General features: G+C 40.8%; 1 long non-coding RNA gene across 1 annotated transcript; it reads right to left on the bottom strand.

The window, feature by feature from the left end:
* Window positions 1-328: 328 nt before the first annotated feature.
* On the bottom strand, window positions 329-9330 carry LOC143881561 (uncharacterized). The gene is made up of 2 exons (XR_013251969.1): window positions 9136-9330; window positions 329-640 (listed from the first exon to the last, which is right to left on the bottom strand). It is a non-coding gene; the product is annotated as an uncharacterized LOC143881561 (long non-coding RNA).
* Between the last annotated feature and the right edge of the window lie 233 nt (window positions 9331-9563).

Here is a 9563-nt window from a genome sequence, read left to right as displayed (position 1 = left end):
ATAGGAAATAAAGAGTAGAAAAGAAAAGCGAAACACGAAAATGAAGACCTGCCCAGATCTGGCTTTTTTTTTAGCTTTTTCTCTCTTATTTTCTCTCAGAGAGAGAGAGAGAGAGAGAGAGAGAGAGAGAGACCTCCTAATCGCTGTCACTGTCACTGCTGCTGTGGCCATGCTCCTTCTTCTTGTCTTTGTTCTTCTTCTTGTCTTTGTTCTTTTTCTTGTCTTTGTTCTTATCCTTCCCATCCTCACCTTTCTCTCCCTTACTTTTCTCTCCTCCCTTCAGCTTATCTAAGAAACCACCCTCTCCCTTGTTCTGTTTCTCTTCCTCTTTCTTACGATCTCCACCACCTCCCATGTGGAGCGTCTCCCCGATCTTATGCACGATTCCTGCCATTTTCTCTCTCTCTCTCTCTCTCACACACACACTTTCTCTGATCTCTTTTCTCTGCAATGCTTGTGGTGAACGAAGCCTCAACCGAAACCACTATTTATAGGCGAAATCGGTACTCAATTCACACCCTCGGATTTAGCGTTAAACTACGAGAATGCCCCGCGTAGAATGAGTCGTACCATATCCATCGCTCATTCCCATAAATGACGTGCCTGCCCCTTCCATTTTTGCCTTCCACTCTCTTACCGACTGCCGACAGATAGAAAACTTTTTAAATTAAAAAACAAAAGAGGAGTGTTATTATCAAAAGTAGTAAAAAAGGACACTAATTGAAAACCGATATATGGAGGCCAAATTTGACAGCAGCTATTTATTTCCCGGGCCATCCCCTTCTATTTTATTTTATGACTATTATTTTTTATACTAGAAGAGGGTGGTCTAGTTTATTTAGGATTATCTGTTATACTAGAGGGGGCTGTCACAGGTTAAAAAAAAGACGAATATATCATTTTCCTTAGATTTGGGCCCCACTAAGATTAATTGTGCATCAAAAATTATCTTCATGGCATGAGTTTAATCCTCTGAAGTGCATAATAGATTACTTATGCCCTGTTTTTGTTAGGCCCCATTTATTTAAGATTATGGCAACCTATTGTGACTGCTAAACCTACCGTTGGACTCAAATTTAAATGTAATTTTGAGTCCAATAATTGGTTTGCCACTCACAATCGATTGTCATAATCTCAAAGCCCTGTTTCTTCTGGGATTGTGATGGCAGATTGTGATTATTCGACACAAAATTAATGTAATTTTAATTCTAATAATCACAATAGCCCGCCACAATCTCAAATTAATAAGGCCTTAGATTATGAAAACCGATTGTGGAGTCCCAACCGATTATTGCACTAAATTTGAGTCCAACAATTGGTTGTTGACTCCGCAATCAATCGGTTGTCATAATCTAAATGATGATCCAAACCGTTCATCTGTTGGGCCACAACGTTAATAGGTTGTACCCAGTAAATCATCTCCTCCGATGGATATTTTAATAATGTCGGGTCCTTCAACATATCCGATGGTTAGGATCACTCTTGGTCCATTTAACCTCATTTGGGTGAAACCGTAATTTTCTAAGAATCTAGAGGTACTTTGTTTCAAGGAAAAATAATTTGGGTGAAACCGTAATTTTATAACAATGTAGACTGGTACTTTGTCTTTTGGAAAAACGAAAACGAATAACTTTTTCTTTTTCTTTTTCTTTTTGAGAAAAGATGTTCCTAATCTCGGAACGCGATTTGTACGCGGCGTCTTGACGTCCACAGCCAAATCTTCCACCACAAACGTCGAACACGTGTCTCGAAATTCAGGTCCTCCGTTACTTTTCAAACACGTGTAATCTAAAGATTCTTACTTCCTTCTTTATTTTCCCGTTGGATCCTGACATATGGATAACTCACAGTCGTTGATTCAGTCCACTAGAATGATGACACGTGGTAGAAGATAATATCGGAATTGTTGTTTTCACTTGATTACAAATTTACAGGTGATGTAGGCATTGAATGTTTTGCGCGGTTTAAACGGTGTCCACATAGGATGATCCAAACCGTTCATTTATTGGGACCCACCGTAAATAGTCTGAGCCCTAAAATCATCTCCACGACTCCACGGGATGATCTAACTGTCGTCTGATCAGTAGATTTTTCCTAGGGATACAATTGTCCGATGGAGTCATTTTTGGGGACAGATTAATTATTTATGGGGGGACCCAACAAATTGGTTGGATTATCCAATAGAATGGGCCCCACTGTATTTTTTTATAAAGAGAAGTGATATATCCTGGGCCAGCCCCCCTATTGTTAGGGTTGTCAACGAATCCCCTTTGGATTGGATCCACCTATTCCTCTGTCACGATCCATTCAAATTTCTTACCAGTCGGATCGGATTTGGAGTGTTCATCGGATCTTACTTATCGTGTCTTGGTGACGATCCATTTCAAATCAGACCGTCTATCGGAGTGTCCTGGTAGGTCCTACTTACATTGTAACAGGGTTAAATTTCTAAGAAGACTAGAGCAAGGGTAAGTGTCTCTTCACATTCGCACGAAAGGTAAGTGTCTCTTCATATCCTTCATGAAGGTAGCCTCCCCACACTGCACCTCCATCTCATTCACCGCTGCTATCAAGTACTCCGGCGAAGAGAAGGAAATGAGAAAATAGAAAAAGGAGAATGCCCACCTATGAAACCAGAACAATCCTTTTATAGACCTCTCCACCTTCTGGGAAATGCCAATCCACATTTATGACAAGAGTCGTGTCTCTTCACATTCGCACCGCGTGGATATCCCTGACTATTTGACCGTCATTATTACGGGGACACTGTTTTCCGAAGATTCAAAGCACGACCTCCGGCACGCATTAAGCACCTCGACTGTTTCACCTTGCCTAAAAAACGGGCACAATTATTGTGCCGCCTTGAATCAAGGTTTTGTTGGATTTTGTTCTAATAAATGAGTTTCAAATCTTGAACATGTATCTAATAATTATGAAAATGACTTGGAATTTATGGAGAGTCCATCTAGAGATTCATGCATGACCTTTATAATTAAGAATTCATGTATGACTCTTAGAAGACTCACCTATAAATACATGAATCCATTAATGGTCACCTTTAATGGGTGTCCTTTGGGTTGCTACTTGAACTCTATAAATAGAGCCATCATTCTAGCATCCAGAGAAACCAAGAAAGGAAACTACTCTAGAGCCTCTCAAGAAAAATAGAAAGTATTCAATAGAGAGCTTGCCTTATAGGATTGTTGAGTGGTGCATTACAACAATCCATTCTCCTGCTGTTCCTGGAGGTGGTTCGGTCATGTGATCCTTGCACTGGAGTTGGGCCGAATAACACTTTAAGGTGGGCGTTCAAGGACGTACGACAGTATCGCAATCAAGATCGTTATTAATCCATCCTCCATTCAAGTCAGTATAATTTTATATTTTTGCACTGTTTTTCATTAGTAGATCCATTGTTTTCAACCGCTTGCTCCAACAATCTTAAAGTGTTATTCGTTGGAAAGCAACGGATGCTTCTACTATGGGTTTTAGCAACTTGATATTGGAAACATTCGATGGTTCTAATTTCAATGCTTGGCGCCGAAAAGTTGTTTTTGGCATGCAATTGCTTAAAATTTATTATACTGTGACCAACGCCAAACCTACATTTGGTGAGGATGATGCTGGCGAAGATGCTCAATGGGAGCGTGACAATGACTTCTGCAAGAGCTATTTGCTAAATAGCTTTTCCAACCACCTAGCAGATGTCTACACTCAAAAAGAGTCTGCTAAGGAGATTTGGGATGGTTTAGTCCAGCAGTACCGAGATGATGAGAAGCTCTCCAAAACCCACCTTATCGACAAATTCTTAACATGGAATTTGAAGATGACAAGGAGGTTTTACCTCAAGTTAAAGAGTTGGAGAAACTTGTTCAGAAGTTGAAAGAAGAGAAGGTGAAGCTCGACAACGTCTTTGTCGCTGGAACAAATGTAAATAAGTTGCCTCCATCTTGGATGTCTTTCTCTACCGAAATGCACCACAGAAAGAAGCAAGTGCCACTTTCTGATTTGAGGCGTTTCATCAGAATACTGGTGAAAGCCAGAAGAAGAAGAAGCAAACCAAGTTCCAGAAGAAAAAGGCAGTAGAACAGAAGTCTAACCTAAATGTTCAGAAGAAGACTTTCAAGAAGGAAAACTGCTACAACTGTGGAAAGCCTGACCACTATGCTAGTGACTGCAAGGCACCATAGAAAGAGTCTGTGGCTGTTGAGAATTTTGTGGCAATGGTGTCAAAGGCTATGGATCCCTCTAATGTTTCGGACTGGTGGTTAGACACAGGTGCTGCATGTCATGTCTGTGCCAACAAGTCCTTATTCTCTACCTACACTGCACGATCAGAATCAGTGGCTATGGCGGACCGATCTTTAGTTGTTGTTCTTGGAGTCAGAACCGTGGTAGTGGAGCTCACATGTGGTAAAACTCTTACACTGAAAGATGTGAAGCATGTTCCATCAATCGCCAAGAATCTGGTATCTGGGAGTCTACTCTGTGATGCTGGAATGCGTCTGGATTTTCAAGGCGGTAAGGCGCTGCTATCCTTTAAAATCTTGTACTTTGGCAATGCATACAAGACTAATGGTATGTTTAAAATGAGCATTGTAACTCATGCCCCTGAATTAAATGAAGTTTATATTTCTGCTCACTCCTCTGAATTGTGGCACAATAGGCTAGGTCATGTTAACTACAGAAAGTTGCATGACATGTGTAAGCTAGGTCTTCTACTCAACTGTGGGGGTGAGAAAGCATGCAAATGTGAGGTCTGTGCGCAGGCCAAGATCACAAGGAAGCCTTTCCCCAGTGCACTAGGAGTACAGAGGTGTTGGACCTAATTCACTCTAACACATGTGACTTCAAAAGTTTTGTTACAAGAGGTGGCATGAAGTACTTTATCACCTTCATCAACGACCAGACAAGGTTCTGTCATGTCTATCTACTGAAGTCCAAAGATGAGGCTTTCGATAAGTTCGTCGAGTTTCTAACTCGAGTCGAGAAGCAGTTGGAATGTTTAGTGAAAAGACTTCGAAGCGACTGAGAAGGTGAATACCGCTCTAAAGATGTTGAGGCGTAGTTCAAAGAACATGGGATTGTCGCTGAAACGACTGCCCCTTATTCTCCTCAGTCAAATGGGATAGTAGAAAGGAAGAACCGGACTTTGACCGAGATGGTGAATTCTATGCTTCTTACGTCTGGACTTCCAACCTGTTATTGGGGTGAGGTGCTTCTTGTTGCTAACTTCATCTTGAACAGAGTTCCTTATGCCAAGACGAAGATCTCTTCGCATGAACTCTGGTTCGGGTATCCACCATCTTTGGGAATGCTCAAAGTGTGGGGGTGTCTGGCTTATGTTCGAGTGCTAGATGTTAAAAGGCCAAAGCTTGGAGCCAAGACAAACAAGTGCTTTTTTCTTAGATATGCTGTGGACAGTGATGCCTGCAGATTTCTCGATATCAGCACCAACTCTATCATTGAATTTCGAGATACTGAATTCTTTGAAGACAAGTTCATCAAGGAAAAGGCAATATCTTTAAAATACTCACCTGAGAATGTTAGAGAAGTGGTTCAAGTTGAAACTAACTCTGAGGCTCCTCCTACTCCTCCCTCTACCTCTCAGGAAAATAAAGTCTATGATGAACCTGTTGATGTTCCTGTGGAAGAAGCTAGTGAGCCAAGGCCTAAATGACAAAGGAAGCCCACGTCCTTTGGTGATGACTTTATCACCTATAATGATGAGAGTGATCCTCAAACGTTTGAAGAAGCTATGCAATACAGAGATGCACTGTTCTGGAAAGAACCCGTAGAAGACGAAATGAGCTCTTTGAAGCAGAACAACACTTGGAGTCAGAGATTTTTGTTTTAGCAAGTGCTGAAGATGAGGCTGAGTAGCTCAAAGATCTTCTGCTAGATCTTCCGCTAAGGAAATTGTGTTTGTCAGCAATTATTATCTTTTGTGATAATCAAGCGGCCAGCACTATTGCAGAAAACGAACTCTTCAACGGAAGAAAAAACTCTTCATTTGAAGCACAGCTATCTATATGATCTGATAAGTCGATGAATCATTGCAGTGATTGATGTTCGATCATCAGAGAATGTTGCTGATCCGATGACAAAATGTTTAAAAAGGGAATTGGTCCTGCAGACATCCTCCAGAATGGGACTTATGTCCATTTGAGGTATGACAATTTGCATTTGAATTATGATAATTTGCATCTGGGAATGGTCATTTGTGTTCATATCTACCATTGTAATGACATTTATGGTTCAAAGACTTGTCTACCTAATTATGCCATTCATGGTTCAAAGAATAAAACACAAGTAGATTGATTCATGTTTGATTGCATTTGTTACATAAAGGACTAGGTTCATGTGTTGCACAAAGGTCTAATTGCATGTGTTGCACAAAGGTCTATATGCATTTGTTGCAGAAATAGTATCTTACTTATCGGAATGGGTCTCATGCCTAGGTAATCTATTTGTATTTGTATCTACCATTAAACTAAATTAGTGGTTCAAAGCTTAGTCTACCATCAAATATAGTTCATGGTTCAAATAATAAAATATAAATGGATTTGTTTTGGTGCACTTTAATATAAATTGTTTGAGACTATTCCTGTGTTAGTGCACTTAACCTGTCGGAATAAAGGACGGCTATAAGCCTTAATGAGCCCAAAGCACTTTGTGTGTGGGATGCATGACAGGTGCATGCCCTGAGGGACTCACCTATGTATGGGTAGAGGCATATCACCTCTTATGTGGTCTGAGCAGGCAAGACTGCTAGAGCCCATGCAGAAACATGAATGAGTTGAGGTTGGCTTTACTGCCTTAATGAGTCCTGAGTATTGTGGATACTCTGAGGAGCTCACCTATGTGCGGGCGGAGATTTGCCATCTCCAATGTAATCTAAAGGATTGCTAGAGCCCACACAGAAACCTGTCATGATAAAGAGGTTGACTTTTAAGCCTTAATGTGGTCCGAAGTACTACGGGTACGGGATATTTGACAGGAACACACTAAAGGACACACCTATGTTAGGGTGGAGACTATGTGTCTTCTATGGAGCTGGCATACTCCTAGAGCCCTCGCAGAACCAGGACGAGCACTGTGTGTGCTATTTATTTCAGGCAAGTTTGTGAGTAGTGTGATAGTTCAAGGCTTGGTCCACTATGCATACGTACTCTAGATCTAGTCATGTGTGATTACTGAAAAGTAGAAAGGTGCTGGTTCAAGGCTAAGTCCACCATGTACTTAAACTACAATTCAGATAATCTATTTGGGAATTCAAGTCTTCAGACATTTTCATTATGCACAATGTGACTAGTGCTCTCTAATACTTGGTTGATAAGTTTGAAACTTGTGGGGGATTGTTGAATTTTGTTCTAATAAATGAGTTTCAAATCTTCTATTAAATCTTGAACATGTATCTAATAATGATGAACATTGTTTATAGAGATTCATGCATGATTCTTTGAATTAGGATTCATGTATGACTCTATATTTATTGAAACATTAAATGTTAGAAGTTTCAATGAATATGGAGATTCATGCATATCTCTTAAGGACTTGGAATTTATGGAGATTCATCTAGAGATTCATGCATGACCTTTATGATTAAGGATTCATGTATGACTCTTAGAAGACTCACTTATAAATACATGTATCCATTAATGGTCACCTTTAATGGGTGTCCTTTGGGTTGCTACTTGAACTCTATAAATAGAGCCATCATTCTAGCATCCAGAGAAACCAAGAAAGGAAACTACTCTAGAGCCTCTCAAGAAAAATAGAAAGTATTCAATAGAGAGCTTGCCTTATAGGATTGTTGAGTGGTGCATTACAACAATCCATTCTCCTATTATTCATAGAGGTGGTTCGGTCATGTGATCCTTGCACTGGAGTTGGGCCGAATAACACTTTAAGGTGGGCGTTCAAGGACGTACGACAGTATCGCAATCAAGATCGTTATTAATCCATCCTCCATTCAAGTCAGTATAATTTTATATTTTTGCACTGTTTTTCATTAGTAGATCCATTGTTTTCAACCGCTTGCTCCAACAAGTTTTCCCCTTAACACCGGGAAGAAATCAAAACATTCAACGAACACCCCGTGTTTTACACTATCCTTCTCACCCTCACCAACCATCAACAAAACCTCATTGCAGATCCAGCATGCGAACAATCAAAGGGCTTAAGCTACTTCCCCAACTCGTACCAACTTGTGGAAGTGAGTGGCTCATATGATGGGGGTAAATCTGAACACTTCGCTGGATGGCGACATGTGGCAAAGGATCTAGGGACACCCGAGCCAGCTAATTAATTTCCCGAAAGACCAAAGCTAAACGCCCCCAAAGCCGATTGGGTGCAAGCACAATTCGTTGCTTAAAGGGACCATACCTTATCCACTGCTGCCACATGCCACCACCTGGAGCATATATTGTCAGTCACCAACTCTCGCAATGTCACCATCATGGACAGTACAAACACCACTCCATCACACCACCATTGACCCATCGTACTCCACTCAGTCTTAATATCCTCACCAGTGATAAGCACGGCCTCATAACACCGTCACATCGTACCCAGAACACGGAACCTCCTTCTACAAAGGCGAACCCTCTTCTCCACGCTAAAGGATCCGCACTTAACAGGACTAGATCCCTTCTCTAGAGGTAACGCACTATCTTCATGTGCTAAGCTCTCATTCTGTTGATCTCAAACTGACTCAGCATCGGAGAATTTCCCAAAGTTCCAACTCCAGGCGATACCTAACCGGTTGTCTTGATAGGGATGCAACTCGGGTCGGGTTTAGTTGGAATGAGGCCAACCCGACCCAACCCGTGAATAAAAAATCCCAACCCGAGCCCGACCCTAATTCAACAATTTTTTATCTGAGATGAAAGAGGAATTCATGGAAACACACTAAGCATATCTATCTCTACAAAAAAAAAGAAAAAAAAGAAAAACAGACGATGCAATAATGATTCATTAAAAAAACAATATTGAAGCTCTTATTAATCCAGTGATTTTGATTTTTGCAGGAAAAAAAATCCAACAACAATGATAGAAGGAAAAGGAGAATACAAATGGATCATTCAAATAAAAATATGACCGAAATCATTCAAATGAATAATGAAAGCCAACCTTGTTGGGTTTTGAAGGCCCACCATTGTTGCTTCAATACCCTAGTTTAGGGAGATGCAGGTAGAGACTTTAGAGCAGCTAAAGGGCGCGTGTCTAGCATGTAGGAAGACGAAGGTCAGCGGCCGCCGTGGAGAACGGCAAAACGAAGCTCCTCTTTTTAGCCTTCTCCATAGTTTAGGTTGGGGTTTACACCGATTTAGGGCTTTCGGCTTTTATTTCGTTTTTCAATGTTTTAGGTACAATAAATACCAAATGGCTTAAATATAGGGAAATGACAAATGCACCCCTTTTCATTACTTGGGGCACCCAGCAGCAGTGTATCAAAGACTACAAAGGGGCTGATGTACTTCACATCAGAAGGATTCAAAGGATTTGATTGCCAAGTACACTGCAGTTGGGTGTCCCATGTGATGAAAGAGGCCCATTTA

Source organism: Tasmannia lanceolata, unplaced genomic scaffold (assembly GCF_043159265.1).
Source record: "Tasmannia lanceolata isolate RefF3 unplaced genomic scaffold, GAP_Taslan_0.1 ptg000002l, whole genome shotgun sequence".
Lineage (NCBI taxonomy): Eukaryota > Viridiplantae > Streptophyta > Magnoliopsida > Canellales > Winteraceae > Tasmannia > Tasmannia lanceolata.
Note: the sequence above shows the minus strand (reverse complement) of the source record. Positions and strands in the feature narration are given on the sequence as shown.